Raw genomic sequence first — 27,862 nt, forward strand, 5'->3', positions numbered from 1 at the left:
AAAGATGTGTAGCTATTATATGAAGAAAGTTATTATATTGTCTGCAAACCAAAGAATAATGACTGACCTACATGTTTAAATTGAGCCTCAAATTGGTTTCATATCCAATTTATATTTGTATAGGACCTAGTATAATGGAGTCCTGGATCATCTATGGGCTTCTTGCAAATGCAGATGAGTACATTAAAACTAAATGGTATGCAAAAACTTTAATTAAAATATTTTGAACATGATGATTGGGAACTAAGATTGTCCATGTCTGAGCCCTGCTTCTGTCACAAGGAATTTGCTTAAATTAAAAGCACTTTTCTGATGTTTTGAATTTAGGAACACTGGGAAGAGCACCAATAAAGCTTCAAAGATGTGTATACATGTATGTGCACACACACGGATGCACATGTGCATGCACATAGGGATTTGCATACATAAYGTCTGGGGAAAAATATACTTTTCCACCTTAACAGCTCTTACAAATGGCTGAAGTATGGAAGATCCAGTGCGAAATGAAAGAAGCATTGAAGTACACAGATCTCTAAACCCTCAAAAAATAATCACTAARAAGAAAGTTTATGACATGATTTTAAGTTCCTTCCATAGATGAAATCCACTCTGGGTCTGTCTAGGCTGAAGCTGGTGGAACAAGCACCAGGAGATCAAGAGTCTGAGAAATAAAGGTATGTATTTTTCAAATCTCTCAGCTCAGAAAAACATACATATATGTATAAATGCATGTGCACACACATGCACTCACACACTTGAGAGTAGAAATCATAAGTGGAAAAAATATCCTGTTTGGTCATAAGTTTCTCTGCTCCAGCTGGAAACTAAATATTCCCAAAGAAAAAATTATACCCACGATGTAAAGAAGCCTTTAGAGAAAGCCTGAGGATCAGCCTCCTCTGAGCATCAGCCCCAAGTCCAGCACTRTCCCTATATTTTCCTCTGGGACCACCTCTCACCACTACCAGAGGCAACTTGGTTCCCTCCATAGGTGACAAGGGAAGATTGAGTCCCAGCAATAAGCAACTTGAAAAACATCTAGAAAGCATTACGCACCTCTCAGAGTGGGCAGCAAGCAGGTACGTCCACCTCAGGTGCCATTGAACCAAACCATTCAAATTAAAGMGTCCTCTGGAAATGGTTTCATCCAAGCTTTGGCCAATAGCACCRAAAGCAGCAGATGCCCATCTGCCCCATCCTTGGCCTCACAGTCCCTGTCTCATGCCCAGGGGGAGCCCCATGTCTGAGGGCGAGCCCCATGCCCCGGGGTGGCAGGATGGGCAGCCCAGCTGTTTATATCATGCCCACAGGTTTCCAAGATGAGGCTACAACTGGATCAGGGCCATCTTGGGCAATTGTTTTATAGACAAGCGTACAAACAGGCTGTAAGACAATCCCATCACTGAAAAGTGGAGATCCTAAAAAAGACCAGACAAAAGGAGACAAGCATACGGCGTGTTCTGGGCGGTGATTGTCAGGCAACACACTCGATCCAGGAATTTGTTTTGAAAACTCTGTGATCATTTTTCACTCAGCTTCAGCTCCACTTTCCTCTCTGCAGGAGGCAGAAAGGACATGTGAATTCTTGGTTGCTGAGCATTTTTCACCTCAAAGATCATTCCTCCCTTTCCTCACCAGATCCCCATTTTATAAGCAGGCAGCTTGTCAGAGAAGAGCATGTGAAAAAGAAAGCAAAGGTTGTTTTCTCACAAGCTTTTTGCAACCTAAAGAAAAACAGGGACCCCTTCATTCCTCCACATCAATACAGAAGCTGAAGAAGGGAAGAACAAAACCAATTTGAATGGTTTGGTTCAATGGCACCTGAGGTGGACGTACCTGCTTGCTGCCCACCTCTTCAAGTGCCTCTTCACAAATTCATCTATCCTGGGAGGAATATGGAAGTCTGACATTAGAAACTGCCGTTCTTCTAAAGCTGCTAAATTTGAAATTATCAGTGCAGTTTTTTTAATGCCTTCCCAATGAAAACAGAGAAAATTGAAGGCTTGAGTCCCCATGGCACAAGAGCCACCTTTACTTTTATCTCCAGAGAACACTGCTCACAGATACGTCCTTCTGACTCTTGCCTGGATTRGCTACATCCTCTACTTGACTGCAGCCCTCTTCAACTGCCAGTGTTTGAAGACTGTCCAATCTTCTCGTTGTTATACAGAAGTGCTTGTAACACTCCGTGTTTTCCAGGAAAACACTAGTAGGAGATTCTTAACCTTTTGGCATTTCTTTTTTGTTTGCTTCTTAGGTCTGAACTGTTTCAGCAGACCCTTCAGATGTTTTAAACTGAATTTAACAGCCAGGACCTGCAGCTAGCAGTATCCAGATGCCACATGGACAACCCCTTTCCCCCCCTACACCCACCCCCCCATCCCCCCCCCTTTTAATTATTCTGGCACCACAACATTCAGAAAACTAGAGATGTGCTACTTCATATAAAAATATATTCTTCCTCTCAGCATGCTTCCTCTGAGATTCCAAAACCTCCAAATAAACAGAATAAAAGCTTCCTCTGTTTTGCATCATGCTAGACCACTTCTTTCTACCGACTATCCTTCCGGGGCTCGGTGCAAGGAAGCAATCAGGAAACATTCATGTTTATCCTAGTTTCCTGATTCTCCTGCATCTACTTTGCTCTATTCCCCTGCCAGGCTTAAATGCTTCCCTTGCTAGCAGGCAGGTTCCTTACTAATGCAGAGGAATACATTTCAGAGGAGACGAGCAACGAAATTCCTGACTGCAAACACTTCTTGGGAAGAAGTCAGATTTCTGACTGTAGGAACAATGGAAAAAAAATACCTATTTCTACCTGGAGCTGGACAAGAGAACTTTTCATTTTGATGACTCAAATGAAGAGCTTACAAAAAAATGCAAGAAAATATTTCAGGTACTTGGATGGGAAAAAACATCTGAGAGATGCCATYTTAGGTCAACCAAATATTTAGTTTAACTAGAAATTAAAGGATTTGTGATGCCAGAGTCATTTAACACTAATTTTTAAGCTTAGATCAGTGTTATTACAAGCATAAAGTCAGAGTATCATTTCAAATATATAAAAGCAAAATATTAAGGGTCACAAAATAAAACACTTAAGATTTCCTTCCCTCTCATGTTGAAACTCCAGTTTTTCAACACTTAACCAATGAAAACAAATTTCAACTCTTCCTCCTTTAGTGGGGAGATTGCTTTTTTCACCTATATATGCTCTTAAACAGCTTTTAGACCTTTTAGACAACCCTTTTTTCAGAATAGGTGAAGCAAAGATGCCTAGAACAAGGTTGAAACAGCTCTTACAACTATGCCAGAACCAGAATATAGAAAACTAGAATCAAGGAGACCTTATGCCTYGGCCTCTGAAGCACAGTTAAATCAGAGCTAAGAGGCTGCATGCTGCCCTTCCTGGGAGTGCGGGCAGTCAACAGCCTTATAACAACCTGGTGTCCAACACAGAATGCACTCAAGCCTACAGAAAAAATACCATTGTTGCAATAACTGCCCTTTTCCTACCAAATTTTGCTGAAGCTGAGTAAGACAATAGCTACTTTCTCTACTTTGCTCCTGCTTTTACGAGAAACCTTATTTGAGAAAGTGCTGCAAAGAGCCTTTCCCATTGCATTTTGATCCAGTACTGGGAATGTAAGAAAGGCTGGTAACATTAGGCTTAGCAGAGGTGTTACTTCTCTGCAGTGCCATCTCCAGCCATGAAGACCATCTGCACAATATATCCAACTTCAGAAGCAATTCTGATACCCAGTTCTCAGCCCTCCTCTTCCAGCTCAACTGGATGAAGGCACCTGCAGAGCTCTCCAGCAGAGTCCCCCATCACCACTTCAAAGTTGACAAAAAGTTGTCAGTCCCAACCACACTGAACCCTTCAGAGCAAGCCACAAACATCCTTACATGCCTTTCCTGTTACACACACACCAAGTTGCCATTGCYCCCTCACTGCTTCAGGCTGATGTTTTCCCCTTCAGCTCACCAGGATTTTCTGAGAGTTTGTTGCCTCTGTGCAAGCCAAGATGCAGCAAGTACCACCTAGGCTGCAAGGAAAACCATTCACAACCCAAATTATGGATGAAGGAAAAGCTCACGGAGCAAGTTGAGGACAACTTTCAGGGAAACATCTTACTTTGAATAAAAGGATCATGAAATATTTGATTGAAACTAACTGAAATAAATTGTAATACAGGAAAGCAAAGCTTTCTAACTCTACCCTCATCCAGTTGCGTGACAAGAATCTCTTAGCTGTAATAACTTGCACCAGGGAACAAGACCAGAATGACACCTGGCTGACTAGGAGTTATTTTCAAGAAGGGTTCAGGAAAATAACACCATCCCAGAGGAATAAATGAATCGATTGATTGTGGAAGAAACAGTCACTTCCAAGAAGATRAACACAAAGTCTGTTTTCCAACACTGATACAGAATAGTGATGTTAATCTTTGCCATTGGCATCCACTATTTTAAGCATTTTCTTTTTCCAAACTGAGAGGTGTTCCTTAAGCAAAGTCAAGAACTATCAGAGATGCCTCCTGCTGTGGTTGAGGCCCCCAGATAACGCTATTGTTCAAATACACAATGATTGTAAAGAAATAAAGTCAGTTTCTATCAGAAGCCACATTTCCACTTCTTGACTTTTTGACATTCACATAACAAGGAGCTCCTGGTAACAGCACTGAGCTTTTACAAGAGCCAGGGATTCTTCTTCCAGTCTGCAATAGGTCATTTTTTCCATCATCCAGATAGTAATTAGTTTCATGCAAAACTGAACTCTGCACATGAGAAACCTTGGACTTACTCATGATCCTAAATAYGCATTGTACCTCTCATACCAAATGATCCCAGGTTGTTTTACAAGCTGTAACAGTCATTGCACAGACCACACTGGTGCTGCCACTGGGAGGGCGGGGTGACAGGGAGCTATTTCACAGCATACAATTCTGCTCTGTAGCTTCGGCCAGGAAGYGAAGGAGACACCATATGCAATTAAAGGTGCAAGGGAGGCGTGGGGAGGCAGATGCTAAGATGTGTCATTGCCAGGATGCTAGGACTAAAAAAACAGTTCAGCTAAAAGTGTGATGTGGGCTCAATGACCTCGCTGGGTCAGGGCCTCAGTTTTATATCTGCACTAGGAAGATCTGCAAGGAAGTTCTCCAGAAGAATTTAGCATGCTCTATAGYCTGCTCATCTTTCTTGTCTTAAAGAAGCAGACGTCTGCCTAAATTAAACACCAAGATGACTGCATGTTTATTCTCTGCTCTTCTGTTACTATGCTACTACCTCCCTACTTCACTTTCCTCTCCTAGAGGATGGGTAATAGTTGTTTCTCTCTCATTTCTCATGAGATATTTAAGAATTGTCTGCTTGCCAGCTGCTGCAAGCTCCTCCATGAAAGAGGCACAAAAGCTAGAAGCATGACCATCTCCATCATGCCCCTGAAGACTTGCTCAGAGGTCGTCTTTGTGCAACCAGTTTGTCTTGGTACACGGCTCTCATAAAGGACTTCAGTCTGGAGAAAAATCTGCCTCATGTCCTAGCCTCTGTTATATGAAAAATTCTATTAAGAGTTATTAATAGTGCAGAAATACTGGGCTAGGTGCTATGAACAGAAAAAGTGATCCCTGCCCTGTATAGCAGGCTGTTTTGTAAGATACTGACTTTTCAAACAGAAGTCAACCAGAACTTATGATGCAACAGACTTCCATTTTTACAGATAGGGAAATAGAGAAAATTTTGCCTGAGGTCAGCTGCTATAATGGAGGAGTTCTTGCCTCACATCCCATTTCATCAATCACTTAATCATCATTTAATCCAAGGATACTCATTCATCCTGGCTTCYCACAGCCCTGCGGGAAGCCTTTCACAGGGCCATGTGAGATATTTAAAGCTGGGCAGCTGGCAAGGACAGCTAGGAGAATGGGATCAATTGTCTGCATCGAGTTCCTTGACCCTTACTTTGAAGAGTTCCCTTGCACCAGTGGAAAAAATAGAAGGGTTGACACTCTTCCATGGCCCTTATGAAGATGAAATGGACCAAGAGMAGAACATTCATTTACTTAGAGCATCAGGGCCATCTCGCCTGTGAGCCTATGGATGAGAGAAAAGTGAAAGCTTTTCTGAAAACTCTTAGAAGATCCAATGCAGATCTGCAGCCTCCAGAAATTCATGCAGAGAGAGCAGTCTGAGATTACATTTTAATTTTTAAATTTTTTAATTTTAGCTCTAGTTGAGTAGGTCAGTCCCTCTCTAATGACACAGACTGATGGTCATTCAGGCTGTAGACGATTTTTCTTGAAGCTTCAGGCAYCAACCAGTCATTATGAACTGAGGTAACTGAAGAGCCAATTCATTTGCCTACAGACAGGTTCAGGTCTTTCCCATATTTTGCCAGGCCTTTCGCATCCTTAAAGGCTCGAGGTGGAACAGTGAGGTCTTGCTTCCATGGCCCATGTCATCCTTGCTCTTTCTGTTTCAAATAAGGTGTGATAAGGCCAATCACAGGGATCAAATTAATACAGAATAGATTGACTAATATTATAAAAATAGATAAGCCAGAAGTGTAAGAGTGCAAACCACAAAGGAAAGAGGGGAATAAGAAGAGCTTTAGTCTGAGAGAGTAATCATCCTAAACATTGTGGGGTGGGGAATCTATATTCATGTTGCTAAGGTTCCTTTTAGACACTGCAGTTAGTCCGTCATCTATAACCAAGAGAACAATTTTAAAATTTAAGCAAGGCCGATCACAGAGAACGAGGGAAATCRTTGAAATGGCTTTCCTGGAAGAGAGTAGATTGAAATTTCCAGACTTAAACCGACACCAGTTGTTCCCCTCAGTCGCACATGAAATAGCTGGGCCAGATTCTCGTTCATTGKGCCACAAGCACTACAGTGAGAACCGGAAGCTAACCTGATGCACAGAAGGTTGAGTTATACACTTGAATTGGTGTTTTTCCTTTTTCTTTTATCAGCAAAACTCCTGTCATGAGACATTCCTGGAAGTATCTATTCACAGAGGTAAGAAAAGGATAGAGCTTATTTGCAACACAAGACCATGCAGCTATTTATTATTTGCTCCAGACAGATCAAGAATGAACTGCAAAGTTGGCATGCTGTACTGAAGACTTCAAAAGCAACAGGGTGCTTGCAAATCACACTAGTGTCTAGGACAAAGTCATCCCGGGACTGCTCTAGCCATACTTCCAGGCTCAGACAGTTTTACAAAGCCAACTAATAGGGCTGGAGAATTATCAGGACACAGTCTATGCATATTTTGGGTTCAGATCAGCTTGAAAGGGACAGTCTGAAGGATTTTGTGACATGAGGGGCTGGAAAGACTTATTCAGAGGTACAAAGGGTTGGTTTATGGGGCAGTAATTACAGTGCAGTAAYGGACATTAATTTGAAGTTACTAGAGTTCAGGATATTTCATTGTTCATTCTGCACTCCATTTGCAATGATATCATATCAAAGTGATGGATTCAAATTTAGGCAAGTGATGCTGGAATAGGACAGAGAATATATTTGCTATGTTTTATGAGCATAGAGATCCATAAATTCTGAGCAAAAGTCATTACAAAGAGAAAATATTTCAGCTGTCAATCTGTCTGTCTTTACTCCTGAGGGAATAACTCAGCAGGGTACAGCAGCCCTACAGAYCCAACCAGCATTACTGGCTGCCCTGCATGCAGCTGCTGGCAGATCCCTGCCAGCAACAAGAGGAGAGTCCGCAAAGCAACTGTGCGACTTCCCACCTCCTAACTACAGCACATTTGAACAGTGCAGCCATACCCACACCTGCAAGCATCAGTCTGAGACAACAGGAAGAGGATAAGATCAGCACAGTGAGTGGTGGGACAGGAGGGCCCATTCCTTTGTGCTACAGAAAGGAATTAAACTCAGAAAGATGACAGACAACCCTTTTGCCATCGCACTCTTGAAGCGCATGGACCTATAAGGCGGCAACAGGACCTCTGCCAGCAACTCCGAAAACACAGAACCAGAYCCAAGCAGGGAATTCAGTACTGCAATATAGTCAAAAGATGTTGGAACTGATCCAAAGCCCACTGAAGTCAGCAACAAGACCCTAAGGACTTCTAACCTACAGTAACCAGCTAAATCCTGAAGAGTAACATTTTCCATTTYGCACTGCCAGAAGAAAAGGCCCTTTTCTAAAAAGTGTACGGCTCACCTGAAAAAAGCAGCACCATACAATCATAGGGCATAATGCATTGTAATACCTTTGATAGGTCTGAATAAAGAGAGAAAGAATAAAATCTTTCCCTGAATTTGCAGCAAAATTGAGTTCATCAGTCAATCATACAAATCAACCCAAGCTGGCTGGGGTTTGCATCTGCCCTTTAGAGCAAGAAGCATCCAAGCATTGATACAAAACGCCCACAGTGTGCAGAATCACATGACTAAGAATGTGTTCTCTCTCCAAAAAAGGTCTCAAAAATTTCATTAGAACTGCTATTAAAGCAACACAGAGAACATAATCCCACCTCAGCTAAAAAAGACGATTAGGTATGAACTCCAAATGATTTCTTTTCAAGAAAACTGGTTTCAATATACACTTAATGTTTTAGACAGCTTATGTCTGCTAAGTACTTCTATGTGTGACAAATACAACAAATGTGTGTACATGTTTATATGTACACACTAACAGAATGCAAATTACAAGAGCAACAGTTCAAAGTCTCCATTCTTTATCTCATCTGTATCTCAGTCTCCCTACTTGCAAAATACAAATGCCTGCTGTGGGTTTTCATTTTTTCAAGTATACAGCCAAATATCACATGCAACACTGTTTCCTTCAAAGACCTTTTTTCTCTTCCTCCAATATAAATAATGTTCACTTTACAATGAATGCATTAGTTTAGAGAACTACATTTCCACTGAGTTGTCATTTCCTGAAATATTCTTCTTTTGGGTAGAAGTTTTCCATTCTTAGTCTCCACCAAAAACCAAAATTTTCTCCCCATTTCTTTCAGTATATCTTGGTCTTACTTTTAAAGTAACTTCAATATTATCCAGTAACAAAGAAATGCAGCCAAAGCACAAATCTCTCCCTGACCTGCAACAATGGCTTAAATTTGGATACTATTTATAACCCATTTGACAAAAAGTTGAAGTTTTGTGAATAAGGTCAGTAGCATCAAGGCACGCCTTTCACTGAAACGAGTGCAAAGCACCACGAGCGGCGCAGCGCAGGAAAGGAAAGCGCCAACAGTCCTCTTAAGGACATTCGCCCCAGGACATATGGGAAAGCGAGGCGGTGATGAGGGCCCAGGGAAGCAGCTGTTGCCCATTGGCTCTTTGAGCGATTTAGCACTGCTTTGCCAAATCAATGCAGGGCAGAGGATGGCTGCAGGTCAGTTACTTTTCAGAGCCACTCCGTTCACGGCTGAATCTCTCTCCATTCTTGCTGCCAAGCAAAATCTGTCAGAAGAGACAATTTAAAGCAGCAGCAATAACTGCCAATCTGCTAAACCCCAGAAACCTGTGTGGAGCTGGTTTTGCATATTCTCATTGGACCATCACTTTGTCTGGTCTGTACAGCGCCTGGCACTGATGGGGCTGTGGATCTCCAGAACACTACTGCAATGGCACTGATGAAAAGCAGCACTGCTTACTGCAAGATGGCAGAAAACAGGGAGCATCAGCAGCAGTGCAGCACTGCCATCCCACCCATTCGGTCAGAAACACCTCCATGCCTGTCCTCTCRCCTTCCTGGGCATCAGCTAAGTTCCCAGGGTGGTGCCGTGCAACACATGCTTTTGTCCTGTTGAGACAAGATGACCCATACTGGTCCACTGCATGATCCCGTCTAAAGGGGTGGAGACAACTCAAGCACTTCAGCCCAACAAGAACATTAGGCAGCTGTTTTGTTGGAATCCAAGGGCCATGCTGGTTCCTAGACCAGGGCTCAGCTCCCGAGCAAGGGAATAACCCACTGGCTGAACACGGGAAAGAGATGGGAAGTAGGAAGGTCTTCCTTTTCCTTATTTTTGGTTTGACTTTTTTTGGAGTATACTTAGTTCAGACAGTTTTCAACAGACAATTGAAGTGAAATTAATTTCAAAAGGAGGAAATATTTTATTTCAAAGTATTTACTCACATCCTTTCTTGCTTTTCCCCGCCTCACAATCAAAACAATTCAACATGAATTCATAAGCTGTTTTTGTCAGCTTAAACATACATGAAAATTCCTCCCCATCACACAAAGGCATACTCTCCACTTATGATTGCTTTCTCCCTTACTCCTCTCCTAGAAGGAGTACATGATCTAGGCCAACAACTTTAGCTGCTTCCCAGTCCTAAAAATGAAGTATTTGTTCCTTGCCCATTTTGCTTCACAAGACCTAGATGTTATRTATTCAAGCAATCTACATGTAGAAAACTGATCCAGCTCAATTTTCTTGGACATTTTCCTCCTAAAGTACATCAAGTAAGGAAATAATACCACTAACTTGTTTTCCTCCTCAGTGCAGCTATATCGCTAACAAATCTGAAATCRCTTTTCACTAACAGATGGCAAACAGGGATAAATGATGGAATGAGTGGTGTCAGGTTTCAGATGAGCATTCAGTACAGGTTGCACAAACTGTCATCTTCAAGCACACTAAAATGTCCACTAAGACATTTCATGCCACCATCACCTACGTGAATTTTTTCTTTCTATATATGTCTATGCATCATGAGATGAGAAGTACACAAAGTTAATGACAGACTTAAAGCTGAACACGCCTACCTTTTTTGTTTAGTTTTCCACTTCGTAGGTGAAGTTTTCTCAGTCTTTGAATGAGTGCGCTTGAGTCATTTAGGAAGTGACAGAACCCCTTCCTAAATGAAGAATGACTAAGAAAACTCCAGCAACTTTAGGAGAAGCCCTCAGAATCTTTTGCTTTGGATAGATATCTTGACACTTGGTGGGGAAGGAGCCTACACAGGAGGAAYGAACATTTTACTGTTCCCAAGGACATGTTTTAAGAGTATTAAGTGAAAATTAATGGTTATTTTGTCTTTCATATTCCATACCTCCCTTTGCTCTGTAAAATAAGAAACATCAAGTCTTTATCTCACAGGAGTGTTATGAAAGTAAATTAATGTTTGTGTGAAGCACTCAGATACTTCAGTGATGAGATCCATAAAAAATCCTAGAAGGAAATGAAGATTCRCATCTTCAGCCCAGGCTTTGAATAGTGAGTGGCAAATAAGATCTAGAGCTGAGCACTGAACAATAAAGTCAGTAAATGAGATTAGCACAGTCCCTTCTGCAGTCTTGAACAAAGCCAGAGCCCAGCAGRGAAGAATGGGGGTGATCAAAGGCTATCACGACAACGCATACATGCCACCAGACAATATTAATTCCAGCATTTTCCCACTTCTGACCAATTGGTCACTGAGCAGAAAGTGCTTTTGGAGCACTAGTGYGTTTTGTGACGAGTCAAGGCTGTAGATGGACTGCCTGCCCAGTTGGGTCTCTGCAGCCCCCTGCCTCACATGGCCTACCACAGCAGCACCCGCCAAGCATTTCTCCACCCCACGGGAAAGGCCATCTCCTCTTTCCCCTGAGGGTCCCACCAGACAGGGGCACAGCTAGGCTGAGGTAGATCCTGTCACACTGCACCCCTTGAGAACAGGGCATGTGGTATGCTGAAAGCAGACAGAGCCATGACACCCAGCATCACGCACTTGCTTCAGGCACAGGTTGTAAAAGGCTTTGGAAGAAGGTGTGCCACATAAATACAAGTTAATATTCTACAGAGCAAGACGACCATCTGTGTCCCAGCAGGACAGCATGTACTATCTGGCTGGSCACCATGGCTGTCCCTTGCCCACTCTGTGGATTCAGTCACGAGCATCTCATGCCCCTCTTCTGCAGTACCATTTACAAGCATTTGCTGGCGTGAGCAATGGCAACACAACCCGGTAACGCAACCAGGTGAAGCCACTTTCCTTGAAGCCCCACTCCTCTGGACATGGAAATCCATCATTAGAATGGCTTCAAGGAACACACRGCAGGTCTGCAAACCTAAAGCCAGCTATAGCGTGTTACATTCAGCTTCTGCAGGCTGGTGCATCACTCCATGCTGGCCAGCACAGAGAGAGCAGGGAGATTCATTAAAGGAGAAGACACTTAAGCTTTCTGCACCTAAACTGAGGTGGAAGAGGCAGCTAGATCCTCCACAGCTAACAGTGCTGCTGTGCACCCTGAGGAACATCACACTGTAGTGGTGAAAATGGTTGTTTGACCTGGGAAGGTGCACATGAAGGTATCAGGCAAGCATCAGGCAAGGTGTGTGTGCCCAACATATAGGGGAGTGCTGGAGAAAACTCATAGTCAAGACAAAGTTTAGTTGACCACTCAGGTCTTATGCACTCAAGCTTTGCTGATGAATATCAAGTAGAGAATTAAGGACTGAAGGCTCCATGGGACACCCATGGATCTTGCCCACAACAGAAGCACATGCGAAGGAGAGACCACATCTGCATTTTGTAACCCATGGCTTAGATACRGATCTGAGGGAACTGGCTGAGAAGCGGTACATCTGATACAGCTTGAGGTTGCTCTGTTCGCCCTCCTCCCCTCCCTGGTCTCATGAACTGAATATTTCAGCAGTATACAAGAGTATGTGTACAGATGTAGGTCAGCCACMATACTTCAGCAATTCACGCCAAATTTGCCAAAATGTTTCCTTGAAGGATAGGAACAGAAAACATTTTGTGTCAATATTTTCAAAGAAACTTTTAGAGTTTGGTCTTTTCTAGTGGAAGGATGTTACTGCTTAATATCATAAATAGAAATTATTAAAAATTTGAAATCTAAAAAATTTTAATGCATAGACAAAAGTGTTTCTCATTCTACCCAATTATTCTGCTCTTTTAAACCTATTTTTCATCTCAAATTCAGTTCKTTTGGTGCTGGTGTATAGCCTGAAACAATTTCCTTGATTTTCATAGAATCATAGAATCCGGAGCTACAAGTGAACTCAGATAAGTTATTTGCACAATCAAAGTGGCTGCACCACATACATTTCCATACCTATCAGACAGCTAAATTTAACTACCTAATTATGAAGGGAAGAAGAGGGGAACAGTAAGAAAGGCTGCACCTGGCAGCAAACAATCATGTCTCCTTGCTTCAGGAGCAGCACTGGAGCCCTCTGAATAGTCTCTTCTCGCCATTATCCTTTCATTTCCCTGCTCAAAGCAGGAACAGGATGTCAGAATTCAGCTTTTACATTTTGTCCCCAAACTAAATCTGCATTTGAAAAACCAAAATAAGTCTGAAAAGGGGAAAAAAACAAGAGGTTTAATTACTTTTATCCGTGTCTGAGAGGCTCTCAAGTATATCCTCTGTTCCTGGAATTACAGATCCAATGGCAGGTAGAAAAATGAACAGTAAGAGGCAGACTACAGAAATACCMGACTCCTGGTTATTTGCCTGAAACACAGTTCTTTTCCAAGATAGCTCCACTGCTAGTCTGCCAGGCTAGTTTCAAGCAAAGTCCGTTCCAGTCAAATTCATTTCTCTGCTACAAGGTGAGCAAGGTTATTGCTCATGGATGTAGTGATCCTCCTCACCCACAAACCAGGCTCAGGAATAGATGAGGTGGGGAGTGGCAAGAGGTGGGGTTTGCACAGATGACTTTGTTTTAATCAAAGCACAAGCCGAGAGGATCCGCATCCAGCAGACTGCGGCCCAGCTCCGCACACTGCAGACACCAGCTCCTAATGTCCAAGCTTAGCTGACACCTGTTTGTGTCTCCTGAAAGACACGCTGCAGATACCTGCCTTGGTTCACAAAAAGCAAAGCTTGAGGATTTCARTAGTTGTATCTACCAAGTCACCTTTCCAGGGTCTGCAGCACTGAACACCCTCCGAGCCCTGCCTAATCTGCAAGCTCACAACGCAGCAGGCAGCAGTGCCAAAGGAGGGGAGGGAGCTGGAAGAACTCACAWGCCTTCTTAGGTTTCAGCCCTGAGATAGTACAGGCAAAAAAAACACACCGACTGCAGCCCTTGCACAGGACATTTCTCTGTAGAAGGGATCAAGTCAGCAGTTTCCTGCTTGTCACCCAACCTTGACACTTTAACTAAGGTGATGGATGGCATTTTTAGCTGCATTTTGGTAAAGTCCTTCAAAGGAGGGCAGAGCTATCTTGTGGCTTCCACCCCCATTTCTGGCAGTTGCTTGGGCATTTTAATTTTTTTGTTTTGTTTTTGCTTGAGCCCTTCATTCCTGCAGATTAACATAGAGGTAAGCATGACCCACAGTGCCTGGCAAAGATGAATGCTTAGAGGTGACCACTAGTCTTTTACAGACCTGAAACAGTGGCAACGCTCCAGACTCTTGCAGGCCCTCCCAGCACGTCACATGCACGCTCATACACTGCCCAATACTTGGCTGCAAACACTAATGGACTCTGCACAGTTGGGTCCCTCCAGTCGCTTGCAGCCCAGATGCCCACACACCACCTTTCGGAAGCCCCTGGAAAAAAGCAGCTGGAGCACAGAAGAAACTCCAGGGCTTTCACATGGCAACATGGCAGTTTTTGCTAAAGAGATGATATAGTCAGCTCCTCCCTTCCTGCAAACATTCCTACAGGAAGAGCCCAGCAGCAACGTATGCAAAGGCCTCGTCTCTGTCCTGGTAGAGATACTCTGTTGCTCTTGCAGGATTTCCTCATCTAGACTCACTGTGGCCTCTGCAGGGTCCTTCTGCCCCATGCTGCCTCAATCCAGCTGTTGTTAACAGGTAGAAATGTCTCCTCGCTTTTTTGTCAGGCCATACATTGAGACACAAGAGTCTGGGAAACAGTTTGCTGAGGCACTAAAGAGGTTTCCCCAGAATACTCACTGCAATCACAGCTTCAGTCCTGTTCCCCTGCTCCATTTCCCATGCCAGCAGCAAGACTAAAGCCTTGCAYCCACTGCCAGAAGTGAGTTGTACTGGGAGGTAAGAGCCTCTCCTCCATCTCAAGCACAGCTCCAGTCACACCGTGGGTACCCATTAAATCTCACCACAGGGGAGATTGTCCTCTCAGTCATCTCCGCATAGGGTCCTGACCAGTCTCATAAGGTTCCTATGGGGTCCATTTTTCTATGCCACTTGCACAGTCCACACACTATACCTGTGAGGAGCACAAGTCTCRCTCCATCACAGTCTTGCTTCCATGGTCAAGAATCCTCTTTTCCACACACAGTCTTACGACAATTTTAAAACCCTAGCAATAGACAGAAAATTGTTTCTCTCAATCCTCCGATACCTTTGGAGCAGCATCCTGGGGAGAYACCAGTTCCAGATGCTGGAAAGGGCTTATTCACTTCAAAACCTAAATGGATACATCAGTGAGCATCTCAAGGTGCATTTTGGAATGAGGAGGGAGAGTTAGATTCAAGTTATTGAAATCAAGTATGCTGCACCTAGCCATACCCTTCCTCTTTACATAGTCTGCCTCCCACCCCCGTTTTTCTCCTTTCCAAGGCAGGTCTGCAACATCACTACTGCATGGGAGAGAACGGTCTACTGTCTCCAGCATGTCCTGTTGCCCTTGCTAAGGCAGTTAYGAACTTCAGTCTGAAAACTGTACTGAGCCACAAAGGTTCCTAAAACTCCACAAAACTCTGAGCTCTCAGAAGTTATTCATGCTTTTTAAGCAAAAAATTATCCACTTGCCAGTAAAAACTGATCCATTTTTAAAAGGAAGAATAGATGTGGAAACCATTTTTCTTATATTTTCCATGTGGAAAATAGAAGCAATCAGATGCGCATAAAACAAGATTTGAGAGGCTGGTGTGCATTGCTCATCGTATGAAAACTGGGGATGGCGTTACTTAGAGCATTTCAGAAAGCCACACAGCCTGCCTTTACAAGAGGGAATGATTATTAGAGATGATCCAATGCCTTCATCCCCTCATCACCCTTACACAGCTGGGCAGTGATGTTGTTCACAGCTGGGGGCCTGGAGAGGCCAACTGACCCAGCCAGCATCCACCATCATGCAGCAAAGCTGATCTCCACCGCCCAAGKCTCATGCCCAGTCACTGGACAGGCCTTCTGCTCCAGAGAGGGGTGGAAACATAGCCATTTGTCATACCTGATGGCATGGCAAGCTCACAGCAGCACTGTAGTACCAGAAGCAAGGAGTAGCAGACATCCCTAATGTGGTAGACATTTGCTGTGTAGTCAGAGTCAGATGACCAAGGCCTGACCCAGCTCCTGGGGCTGATAGTGCTAATAGGTTATTTTTAACATAAGCAGCCCAACTGTACTGTTGTGGCATCATCTGTAATAAAACAAGAGGCTTGTTCCCTCCTAACCCCACTGCGGATGGGTATGAGACTTGCCACTTGCTCTTGAACAGCTAGGTTAGCTTCTAAAGAGCTGAAAAAAAACAGAAGTTTTATGGGGGGTTAGGGGGAAGATATTTGCTTCGGTTGATCTTCCTGGTTATATCTGCATAACCGAAGGGCCCAGTTTTGCAAAGTCACTTTTCTCATTCCTATCCATATTTCAGACCATCTCCAACCGAGTCCCATTAATGTAATTGATTTTTAATGGCATTCTCAAAGAAATGATGCAAAGATTTTAACGGGCTATTAGACTGAAATTAAGCCTCACCCAAACCTTCCTCCCTAGTAACAAAGGTTTCCAAAGATGCAAGGGAATATTTGGTTCCTGCTGACAGAAAAGGAAGTACTACAGAGGCTTGGGGAAGAGAGGCAGTCAAACTCCCCATATTCCACTCTGCGTAGCATCATTCCTGTTACTGCTAAAGACCACAAGTTTGTAATTACAAAAAGCAGAGTTCCCCGTTACAAGGGAAGGCTCTTTCATCCTTCAGACACAAGCAAGACCAGAGGGCAACTCTGGGGGGATTACAAACGAATATACTATTTGATGAGCTGAAAGTCTTCCAGGGTTCAAAAATACACACGCCTGGCTTGCATTTATTCTGAGCTCCTTCAWGCCAAGCAGACACTGGCTGATTTCTCAGATCAGATACTTGAAACCCAAACAGCTGAGYCTGGTAGTAGTTATAGTCACTGGATTCAGCAGCACCGGTCTCCTGGTGAGGTTTGTGCTCCAGTAAACAATTACAACATCCTTCTCACGGGGAAGGGACGCTAGGAAAGGAGATTCAACATCTTTTATTCATTCTCTGTATGCTCCAAGAGCTATATTTTTTTCAGAAAAATCTATATGCATTTCAAACAACTCAAAGCCAGGATGTTACCCTTAAGACCGACTTTTTGTGGATGGCATCCTTCTCTACTCAACCACATCACTTCTGTCCCAGAAAAACATGGAGCCACTCCTTTTTGTAATCCATAGCAGATTAGTGACAATAGTTGTGGACATCCTGACTCAATGCACGTCACCTCCCCCAAAGGTCCAATCTTTCCTCAGGTTAAAAATTGACGGACACCCACATTTGCAATTTCCCGTGTGGCACGCCGTTGCTTTAACACATTCCCCGTGGTACACGAACACTGAGCTCCACGAAGAGTCTCCCACTCACTGTGAGTGAGTATGTGCATTTCTAGAAGATTATGCTGTTAGCATCTATTTTATTTCTGATTCAAATTCTCATTTGATTTCAAGATTTCATTTTAAAGACTTACTTCACTTGAGACATCTTAAATTCTCTTCTTTTCAATCCTGTCAACCCGCAGTTTTCACTAATACATTAGGGTATCATCATTACCTCTATTTTTAAAGGGGCAAAGTATGGACACAAAAGAGAAATCAGTGGCCTGAAGTCATTCATCAGCCAGTGATAAAGGTAAAAAACAGGACACTCAAAATCCTACTCCACTGCTCTATCTGCTAGGAAAAAGAACTGAAACTGCATTATCCTGGCTCTGTCTCAGACAGCGTTATCTCCTGCTATAGTCTCATGTTCTTCTTTCATGCCTTCCAATTAAAGCAAGGAAATTGGCTCATGCTGAGCTTCCTTTGTCCTTTTCACCTCTTGTGAAAGTCAGGGTTACCATAATTTTATACCTGTTATAATTAGCTTTAATGTTGTAACCTGGGTGAAAAAAAAAGCGTTCTTTCAATAATAGACTTATTGGATCAGAGAGTGTTTTCTCTCCTCCACAACTGGTAGCCAAGTTTAGTATTTCCAAATCCTTACACTGTACATAGGCAATTTAATATTTTATTCATTATATAAAAAAAATTAAACTGTGCAACAGGCTCAGAATTCACTCAGCCAACCTAGGCTAGGAAATACTTCTGAACAGAGAACTTCAGAAATTCCTCATGCCAAAATCCCCTGCTCAAGAAGCCCTGTAACCAAGGCTGGGATTTAGCATCAGGAGACAAGAAAGGCTGAATGCTTTGTTCAACACATGCTCCTCAGTGGAGATAACATCTATACCTGAGCTGTGCAGGTTACCAGTTACGTTTTTTCAGGTYGATACAGCATCCTTTATTTGGAGCACATGGTTACAAAATTTTGAAGGCAATTGAATTAAAATCTATTTAGGAAGCTTGTTAGCCTGTCTTTATCCCCAGTAGCACCTCCACGAAGAGGTGGAACATGTAGCTGTAGAAGTCAGTACAACTATATTGATCTAGCCAAGACTCAAGGATTTCACTGCATCACTTCCCAGAACTTCTGATGGCCATTAAGAGAGGGCCTTATCCTTTACCAAACTCACCAGCCAATAGCGTTTACTTCGTTGCAGTGCAGAAATGATTTGCTACAGCTTTGCACAACCTTTTGCTAGCAGCCTTTCCCTGATGTCTGAGGCCAGAAAAGCAACACAGATTCATCTTGGCATTAGGAGCAAGGTTTGGTAACATTCTCACTCAACATGAGCGCTTTGATGCTGAACTTTGGACAGCTGGATATGCTTTTGGGTCTGACTGAAGGACAGAGCTACCTTCTGACAAGGTAATTTCACCTATCAGAATCTGCTTCCATTTTCCAAATCCAAAAAAATGGTCTGAGACTGCAGCCAAGGCGAATCCTCTCCCTCCAAAGCAAAAGCAAGGCAATACACCACCACAGAAAGCACAGCAACTCTTACACGCCTAGACTAGTGGTGCCAGATCATACTCCTTTGTGAAACCAAAGCACCTYTATCAAAGTGGCATCTACTTTGTTAGAAATGACCTCAGATTAATTTTAAGTGAGTGTCAGTTTTCAAACAGATCTTTTCTCAAAGCTTAGGATTGCAGGGTTTGTAGACACTTAACAGCACTGGAATAGTAAAGTTTCTCTCTAAGCTCTAGTACAGCTTGCAAAAAGACATTTGATCTTTAAATTGGACATTGTGTGAGAGAATATCACTATTTCTCTTGATATTGTTTCGTGCATAAAAAGGGAGTTTAGACCTTGACACGTACAATTGCATTTTACAGGTCTTGCTGTAATAGACTGTACTGCTACTCCAGAATCACATCTCCAGCATGATTCAAAAGAAATAAGATAATGTAAAGACAATTATGAAACAGCCCGTTCAAATTTCCACCTAACTTTCTTCAGGGAGCGTCAGGAAGTAAAAGGGCCTAATCATCCCTCTTCAAAAAGTTCATTTCCTCTCCAGTAAATATCTATAGGCCTATAGATCCAAAATAGACCATCTCAGCTTAAGCAAATTCTTGTTACAGTAACTTCCATGAGCTAATTACATTTCCATTAGTAAAGGAGTTCTAAAACTTCAATTTCTTAGCTAGTTCTTTTTGAATCTTGCCAAAATAGATAGGGATGCACAATTCTTTTTTCTTTTTTTTTTTTTTTTTGAAATAAGCTGTTTCACCCTTATGAGACTTTCCTCAGTTTTAACTCTGTCTTTTCATTTCTCCTTAAATGGATGTTTCTTCAACTCTTTAATCACTTTCAGCCTTCTTCCTAAGCTTCCAAATCTAAGCAAAGCTTTATTCAGCAGTGTCATTTCAGGATGTTTGAAATGGTGAACTGAGCCAAAAGACAGTTTCTCATGACGCTTCTTCCTCCACTGCCCCCCCCCCAGCTTTTTTTTTTTTTTTTTTTTTTAACTGGGAATTGAGCTGAGAGCTCCTAGTTGAGTTCTTTAGAACTTTGACTTCTCTCTGAACCAGAACTGGGCTACCTCCAAGCATTTCTGATATTCAGTTTAATCTGAGCACTCTTCAGCACAGTATTGGATACTTTGTAGCTGAAAGTCTTCATCAAAGCGTCTCATTTCTGTCCTTCCCTCCTTGACCTCCACTTCACCCCAAGGGCCAAAAACATGCTCCTAAACTCTTATTCCTGCACTAATGTTTACTGTTTTGTAGACCCTCACAAGGAATTTATTATCAAAGAGACAATGGGAGGTCRTTTCACCTGCATACAGGAAAACGGAGAAAATATCCTCAGGCACAGAGCAGATCCAGGATGGCTGAAGTTAAGTGAAGAGCATGTCCTGGATGCCAAAAAGCATCTATTGAACTACTCAAGTGCCAAGAGCTGACCTTTGAGCTTGGGTTATTTGCAGAGACTTGAAGCGACTCATCCTCTCGGTTCCATGTTCGAGCAAGTGAGTACTAAGGCCCTACCCCAGCCAGGCCATCTCACACCCCTTGGCAGCAGTTCAGCAAGAACACAACAGAACACCAATATTCTGACTCCACYGAGCTTCCCTGACCCTTGCAGACTGCTCTGAGAAAGGCAATGGTCCCAAAGCACCCAAAACCCTTGGGGTCAGTGGTGGACCCAAGGATGCATGTGTGAACATGAGGCTGTTACCTCCGGTACTCAGGATTAGATTACAGTTATGAGCAGGCTGATTTTCCAAACCCTCATACCTTTCAGCAATCAGCCAGGTTCTTATCGCCTCAGAAGAGCAGGCATTTTGCCATCAAAGCTGGCCACTTGGGAACTGGGACACAGTATCAGAAGTAGCATTTAAGAAGAAAACAAGCTTGAGAAATCCTGCATACTCCTCCTCAGATCTAATCGTGAGACAGCACTCAACAGCACACAGAGGGCTTGGAGGCTTTTTGGTTTTTCTTTTTAACTGGAAAGCATTAAGAGAATGAATATTAGAGCACTTCAGAGCTCCACTTTTGCTGTGAATTCCTAGCATTCATACACAACTATAATAGCTACAATTGCAATGCTTTTCACCTCTAGAGAGGAATAAGCAGCCAAGCAGATGCCCATACTACATGATTGCTAGGGCAGGATTGGATCTTAGTAGCAAACCACAAGGTCCAACATCTTCTCCAGACCTACAACATCCACCATTGTTGACTTTATGAGCTGATCAGCCATACATGTCTCTGCCACAAGCCTCTAAGGGCCATGAGAAATTAAAACCTTTGTCTGGATTAACTATCCTTGTTGGCTTTAATGAAGCTCTGACAATGATCCTCTCTTTCACTTGGTGTAGCAGTTTTTATTTTACAGGCAGCCCAACTTCAGGGCCTATGGACAAAAGATGAAAGCACCCTCTGCTTACGCCATGGTGAAGGTGTMAAGAGCTGACACACCCCTCTTTGTGGGCAAAAAGCTTCAGAGAAGCATTAGCAGGCACAAAACAGAAGCATTTTTTATGGATTTCCATCTTGTGCTAATTTCCATTTCCTCTCTCTTTGGAGAAGAGTTGTTTCTTGGTGCCTTCTCTTTCTGGCTTGTTGTTGTACCCCTCCTTTATCAATCCACATTCCAAGTGTTCAATACCTTGCAGTCACTTCTGACAAAGAAAGAATCACATCAGCCTCATTATCTATTTGCCCTTGAGAAACACTCTGACCTGAAACGCTGTTTATCAAAACATGGAGAGCAGAGGGGAGGAAGGCTGTGCTTTGAGTCTGACATCTTCTGTCAGAGAACAGTCAGGCCTACCTGCAAGTTCTCCTATAAGGATCAGGGTCCAGCTGCAGCCATCCTCTAAGTACAGCCCTGAGTCCTCCTCTGCTCTGCCATCTCCTCCTAATTTGCCAGCCAGCCATACAGTTACACACCCACTTGCTTAGCTCAACCAGCCTCTACCCACTCCTACCAGAATTCAATGCACAAAAGTCATTTTAAGTGATGGAAAAAGACAAGCATAAACAACACACCAACAGACCCTGAGACCCCTTTGCTAGATATGAGACAGGCCCAGAGAAAAAGCAAGCACCAGTCTTGAGGAACCTGGTGCCCCACCAGGCAATCTAGTTGTAATTGGAGCATAGAAGAAAACAGATGTTCGTCAAAGTAGGGTTAGAGCCCACAAATCCTGCTTCCCTGTCTAGTGTCCTCTGAAGAAAACTGCTTTTTCGGCTCTGCAGGATGCCTTCARTTTTCCAAGAACCCAGATGGTCAAGTGACAGACAACAGGAGAACCTCAAGCTAATTTAGTCTGTTCAAAAGTTCTCATATGACCACTTCCCTTCCAGTTAGCAGTCTTCTCTGCCTTAAGAAAAAGAGATTCTAGTCTTCCTTCATTACAGAAGGAAATTGTCATCCAGACCAGCTAGATCTGAGCTCCAGTTCATACCTTTACCTTGCCATGTTTTTTCCTTAATTTGATTTAATTTCAGAAGGTACCTTTAGCTTTGCTGTATCAGCAAGTATCCATCCATCACTGGAATATAAAACAAAYTGAAAAGAGGAATCAGCTCCTTGAAAATCTATAGAGCCTTTGCTCTTAGTATGACTTATGCACAATGTTAATAGCAATCAGCCTTAATCCATCACCTTCCATACTGTATAACCATGCAAAGAGGTTTACTCAGTTCCCCCTTGTGATAACTTATCAAGATGAAGTTTGTTCCTCTTATTTCCCCATTTTCCCAGCTCTTCTTGCCTCTCAGCTTTGCTTTCTAGCAGAGATGGGCCAGAAGTTCCAAGCAAAAAAAAAAAAAAGAAATCTGCATTTCCCTGCTTCTAGTTCCTTTATTCCCTAGGTATCTAAATGTAAAGCTTTAGAAACAAAGCAACAAGCATGCTTTCAAAAGCCATACTGAAGTGCATCCAAGTATTTTTGTTTGGGTTTTCAAATTTATTCTACAGTTATTGGTGGGGGGAAGGGAAAAATAGACTCTGAGAAACACTCAAGCTCCAGTCATGTAGGAACCTGTAAATCAGACATGCTAGTCTGAAAACTCATGAATGCATAAAATGCGTGAGGGAAGTGCTAGATACTGTAGGCATCCATGTATATTTGAGAGATTTAAGAGTCCCAACCCTCACAGATACTTACYTCTCAAATACTTCCATCATATCATACCCCACACCCTGTCTAGGAGGTACAGCCACCTCAAGCTGRAAGATCAGAACTCCACAGCCCACTGAAGATTAGGCTTGATAGTTCATGTAACTCCCCCTTCCACAGTCATCACTGCAACCAGGGCTGCTGATCCTCATATACTGCTCCAGGAATAGCATCTCAAACTGCCTACATACTAAGATGATCCTAGTAACTAGCAAAGCTAACATTAAGAATGAATAGGTCCTTGTTATGCGACAGAAATTATCTTCTAGGATATTAACCTCACCASTAACCCTAGGAATATTTTTCTCAGTAAAGCTAATTCTAACTTTTGTTATTTGTCCTGAAGATCCTGAGACATCAGTAACAGCACATATTTTGTGCACATTATTTGTCTACTCCAGGCCTGGCACATACCATCTCTGTCTCACCCAAGAATCCAGGCAGCCGACCCAGCTGGCTCAGGACACTACCAGGACCCTTAGTGTTCAATCCAGACAGATTTAAAGCCAAAAATTAACTCTGCTCATAAAGAGTGTGAGTCTTAAGTGTTCCACTTATTTACACACCATTAGCAGCTTTTGGTGCTGGACAAACACTGCACATGATTGCAGTCACTAGCTCCAAAAGGAGGTAATAGAACTAGGAAGGGCTGAGAACAAAAACAGCACAGGTCAATGGCATAAGGGCTAGCTCTCGTGTCAAGGGAAGCTGAGCAGCCTCAGACTCTGCCAGGGAAATACTGGAAATTTCTAAAACTGTAAGCATGCAGAAAAGGAAATGATTATTCCCTAAGTCTCACTAAGTAAGATCTAGAAGGAAGCAGTGGAAGTTTCAGGCCTTCTGTTGTGGCACGCAATTAAATCGTGGGACCCATTGCCCAAGATGTAATTGAGCTAAAAGTATAAACAGGGTCCAAAAAAAACAGCTAAAATAGATAGCCCCTATGGATCACCAAGCTTAAAAGCCAGACATGCCTTTCCCACAAAATTCCTTGACCTCTGAATTTTGGGAAGTGGGAAGGTAAGGGTCAGTTTACATATGCCTTGTTTGCAATTTTTGCCCTTAGCAGTCACTGTCTTATACTAGCTCCAGTCAGGAAGGGCACTTGTAGCTTAACCCAGTAGCAGTTTTGGGCCACTGTATCCAAAGCCTGGGATACAAAAGATTAAGTCTTTCCGTGGATTCAGCAGCGCATGTACTATGTCCAAATTCTAGTCATCCTGAATCAAGGGTCATAACTGCATCTATTACCATATAGATGAGGGAGTTAGATGTGCAGAGGACTCTGTTCCACAAAGCAATGTAGTTTTCTGAATTTTCCATCCCAAKAAAACTTGTAGGACTAGAGACAGAATTAAAAGCCCCCATACTCTTCCCTTGGGAAAAAGGCATTAAGACCCAAACCACTTGGACAGTTCCATTTCTGTGCAATTTAGAGCTGCTAATGGGCAGTGTCATCACCAAAGCAAATGTAAGCCCATAAGAAAGAAAAACTAAAGTGAATATGAGCTATATACTTGTCCTTCCACAATAGGAACTGGCATATCCCAGTTGGACAGCTTTCCTTGATACTCATCTACAACTAGAAGAGTTTACAAGAAACAACTAAAAATTTTTATAGAGGAAAAAGTCTTCCTGGGAGTAGAAATCTATTATTTTCCAAAGCCCYTATTAAGGGTAAATCAGCTGGTTTCCCTGCAAGTAAATGAGAAAGACACTACAGCATTGCTSTGGTAAGAAACTAAAGGAGTGTCTTCTGGAACAAACTAAGCCATTTTGGGCCACAATCTATTAGCCTCCAGCTTAGCTCAGTAGGATATTGACCATGGCTGCATGTAACAGAACTCTGATTTATTTTCTGATTAACAACTTCTAGCATCTGATTTTGACAGTGTCTATTATTGCAGGTTTTTGAAAATAAATATATTTATCAATAATACCAATAAGCAGGCTTTGGGTGAGAAAAAGGAGAGAGGGTCAAAAAAGCAGGTGGGAAGGGTTACCTCATGATCAATTTAATATTCCCATGGGATAGGTTCAATAAACACAGAGCTTTCCCCACAACCACCTCCTCCTCCAACACAGACATGGGCTAGCCCTCCTCCTACAGAAACAGCTAACGAGAGCAAAGCTGCTCTCTGCTCTTTACAGTTTCCAGCTAAAAGATGCAAGAGAGGTCAGATTTTCTGACATTCACCATCTTTCTAAAAAAAAAAAAAAAAAAAAAAAGCACCCACAATGAGCAGGTATACAACCCCACACATGTTATCATGAAATGCTTTGGTGTGGTCTTTTCTGATGAAGTAGAAAACTTGAGAAATCAAAATCCACCTATAATATTGAAGATCAGTTTGAAACTGAGCCTGGGAACTAGTCACTGTCTGTGAAATGTTAAGTAACATTTTCTAATACAAATCTCGCACATATGGCAAAGGAAAGTTTTTGATGTCGAGTAGTCAAATGGTTTCAAAAACTGATATCCTACCTACCTATATTTGTAAGAATGCATTAAGTACAAGTTTAGCGCTGCCTTATTTTTAATATTTTGATACATTACAGAATCTGCTTGTTTGAAAAAACGACCAAGCCAGCTCTGAGATCACCTTCCACGGAAAGCAAAATTAAAGTTCCATTTGTGCCACCACCTTGCAGAGCCTCCCCAGAGAAACAGCGAGGTTTGTTATTACTAAGTGTTCTTCCTCAGCAACCTGCCTCTGAAGTGCTGCTGCTGAAATGCCAGGTTGATATCTGCCTCCAATAAAAYGCCTTGTTCAGGCTTCCCCCTGAGAACAGGTTAAGAGATGGAAAAAAAACGACGGGTGGATAAAGAATTTCTGGCTAGCAAAGAAAAACCCAAGGAAATGGAGTTCTTGCTTTCTAGCACAGAGCAATGCCAGCACCAGAGCAAGTTAAAAACTTTAATAATAACCTAGGAAATTCAAAGTAAAACACATCGGGCTACTGAGAAAACACTGATTTCCTCCCCTGGGTGAAGCTGCAGAACTTTCAGTGTTATTTCTCTGCCACAGGTCCCTCCACCTCCTTACTGGGTTTGCAAGAACAGCCCCAGATTCAGGAAAAAACAAGGCTTTCTTTTTTTTTTTTTAATCTCAGTAAGCACACAGGTGACTTCTCAGCGAGACCCTCTCAGACACCCGAGGTTAGGCATGAGCTCAAGAGCTTTGTTAAATTCAGCCCACGAATTACAGGATTAGAGGGATGCGGATTTCCCCACTGGAGATGACTCTTGGACTTGATATCGCTCGGTTTACGTTTCACCTTTCCCTCTTTGCCTGCCTGATGGGAAGCCCATGTACAAGGCAATTTCAATACAACCCAGCTAGTATCACCATTGGAAACCAGAAGCTTTGACGTTAACAGGATTGTACATCAAAAGAATACGCATGTTTGCAGATGGCAACAGGGTTCCTTATTACAGCTGTCTAATCAAGCTGATATTCTGCAATTATGCTCAGAGATCAAACAGCACTGCAAACAGCACTTGCAGCAGAACTGGCACCGGGAAGATGTCCGTGTCATGCCTATGGCATTACACATTCGTCTGTGCTTCCACAAGCACGGCACACCGACGAAGCATTTCTGAAACCGTTGCAAAACTTTGAAAAATCTCTGTCACAATTAGGCAGCTCTTAACATATGCATTCTGATTCTTGGTCTGTGTTTACAAAAAAATAAAACTCAAATCCAAAACATGCCTGAAGAAACAGCAATATGGCTGCAATTCAGAAAAGCTCRCGTATATAAATTTAACTTTAAACACACATAACCACTGGAGTGAGCTGCATTGAAACACATAGTTAAACGCCTTGCTGAAGGATAAATTAAACCACGTGCCTAAAGCTTTCTAGAATCAGGGCCTATTTATGGAAAAAAAAAAAACACACACACACACACAAAAAAAGGCATACCGCAAACTAGGAATCAGAACATATCAGTACAAATAACTGTAGCATCTGTGCTAATTCTCCTCTCATCCTGGTGTCCTCTATGGTTCCAAGTATGTAAATCTGATTCTCCTTGTGGCTCCACTGAAATTCCTATTGATTAAATACCCAGCTCCAGCAGCAGGAGAATCAAAACCTGCATATACATATTTTCTTCTCAATGTGGAGAATTCCCTTCTCAYATCACACGGCACACTGAATGCAAATAGAATTACAGTGATCATCTATCTAATGAATATATTTGTATACACATACAGCCATTTTCCTAACACCATTCTACTCCACACCACTAACACCAAAGAACACATATTTATCACGTGCAGTAGTAGAGAAGGTGTATGCAGTGAGCTTGCATTAACAACAAGTGCCAGACCGAAGTCTTCTGGGGAAAAAAAATCTCACTAAAGTCACTCCAAAACGAAGGCTGTAAGATCAGGATCTCAGGTAGACATTTGTAAATTTTTACCACGTATAAACTGTGCTTTTAAGCTCCAAAGTAAATATTAGGTTTACATGATGTGCTTATATTTTTTTATTACTGGCTAGCTTTAAATTACATCAATATGAATAGAAACAAATTGTTGCAGTATATGACATAAAATAATTGTAAACATCTCCAAGAAACAACTTATAGATACTATTTCAACCAGGACACAAAAATGCAAAAGTAGTGTTTTCAGCTATATCCTTACAAGACATGCACCT

At 42.4% G+C, this 27,862-nt stretch overlaps 1 protein-coding gene across 4 annotated transcripts in view; it reads right to left on the reverse strand.

The window, feature by feature from the left end:
* The window catches only part of CACNA1B (calcium voltage-gated channel subunit alpha1 B), a 306,930-nt gene that overhangs the window by 268,908 nt on the left and 10,160 nt on the right, over positions 1-27,862 (reverse strand). The gene's annotated exons all lie outside the window — the stretch shown is intronic.

The sequence above is a fragment of the Rhea americana genome, unplaced genomic scaffold, assembly GCF_003343005.1.
Source record: "Rhea americana isolate MKP2758 unplaced genomic scaffold, rheAme1 scaffold_61, whole genome shotgun sequence".
In the NCBI taxonomy this organism is placed as follows: Eukaryota; Metazoa; Chordata; class Aves; order Rheiformes; family Rheidae; genus Rhea; species Rhea americana.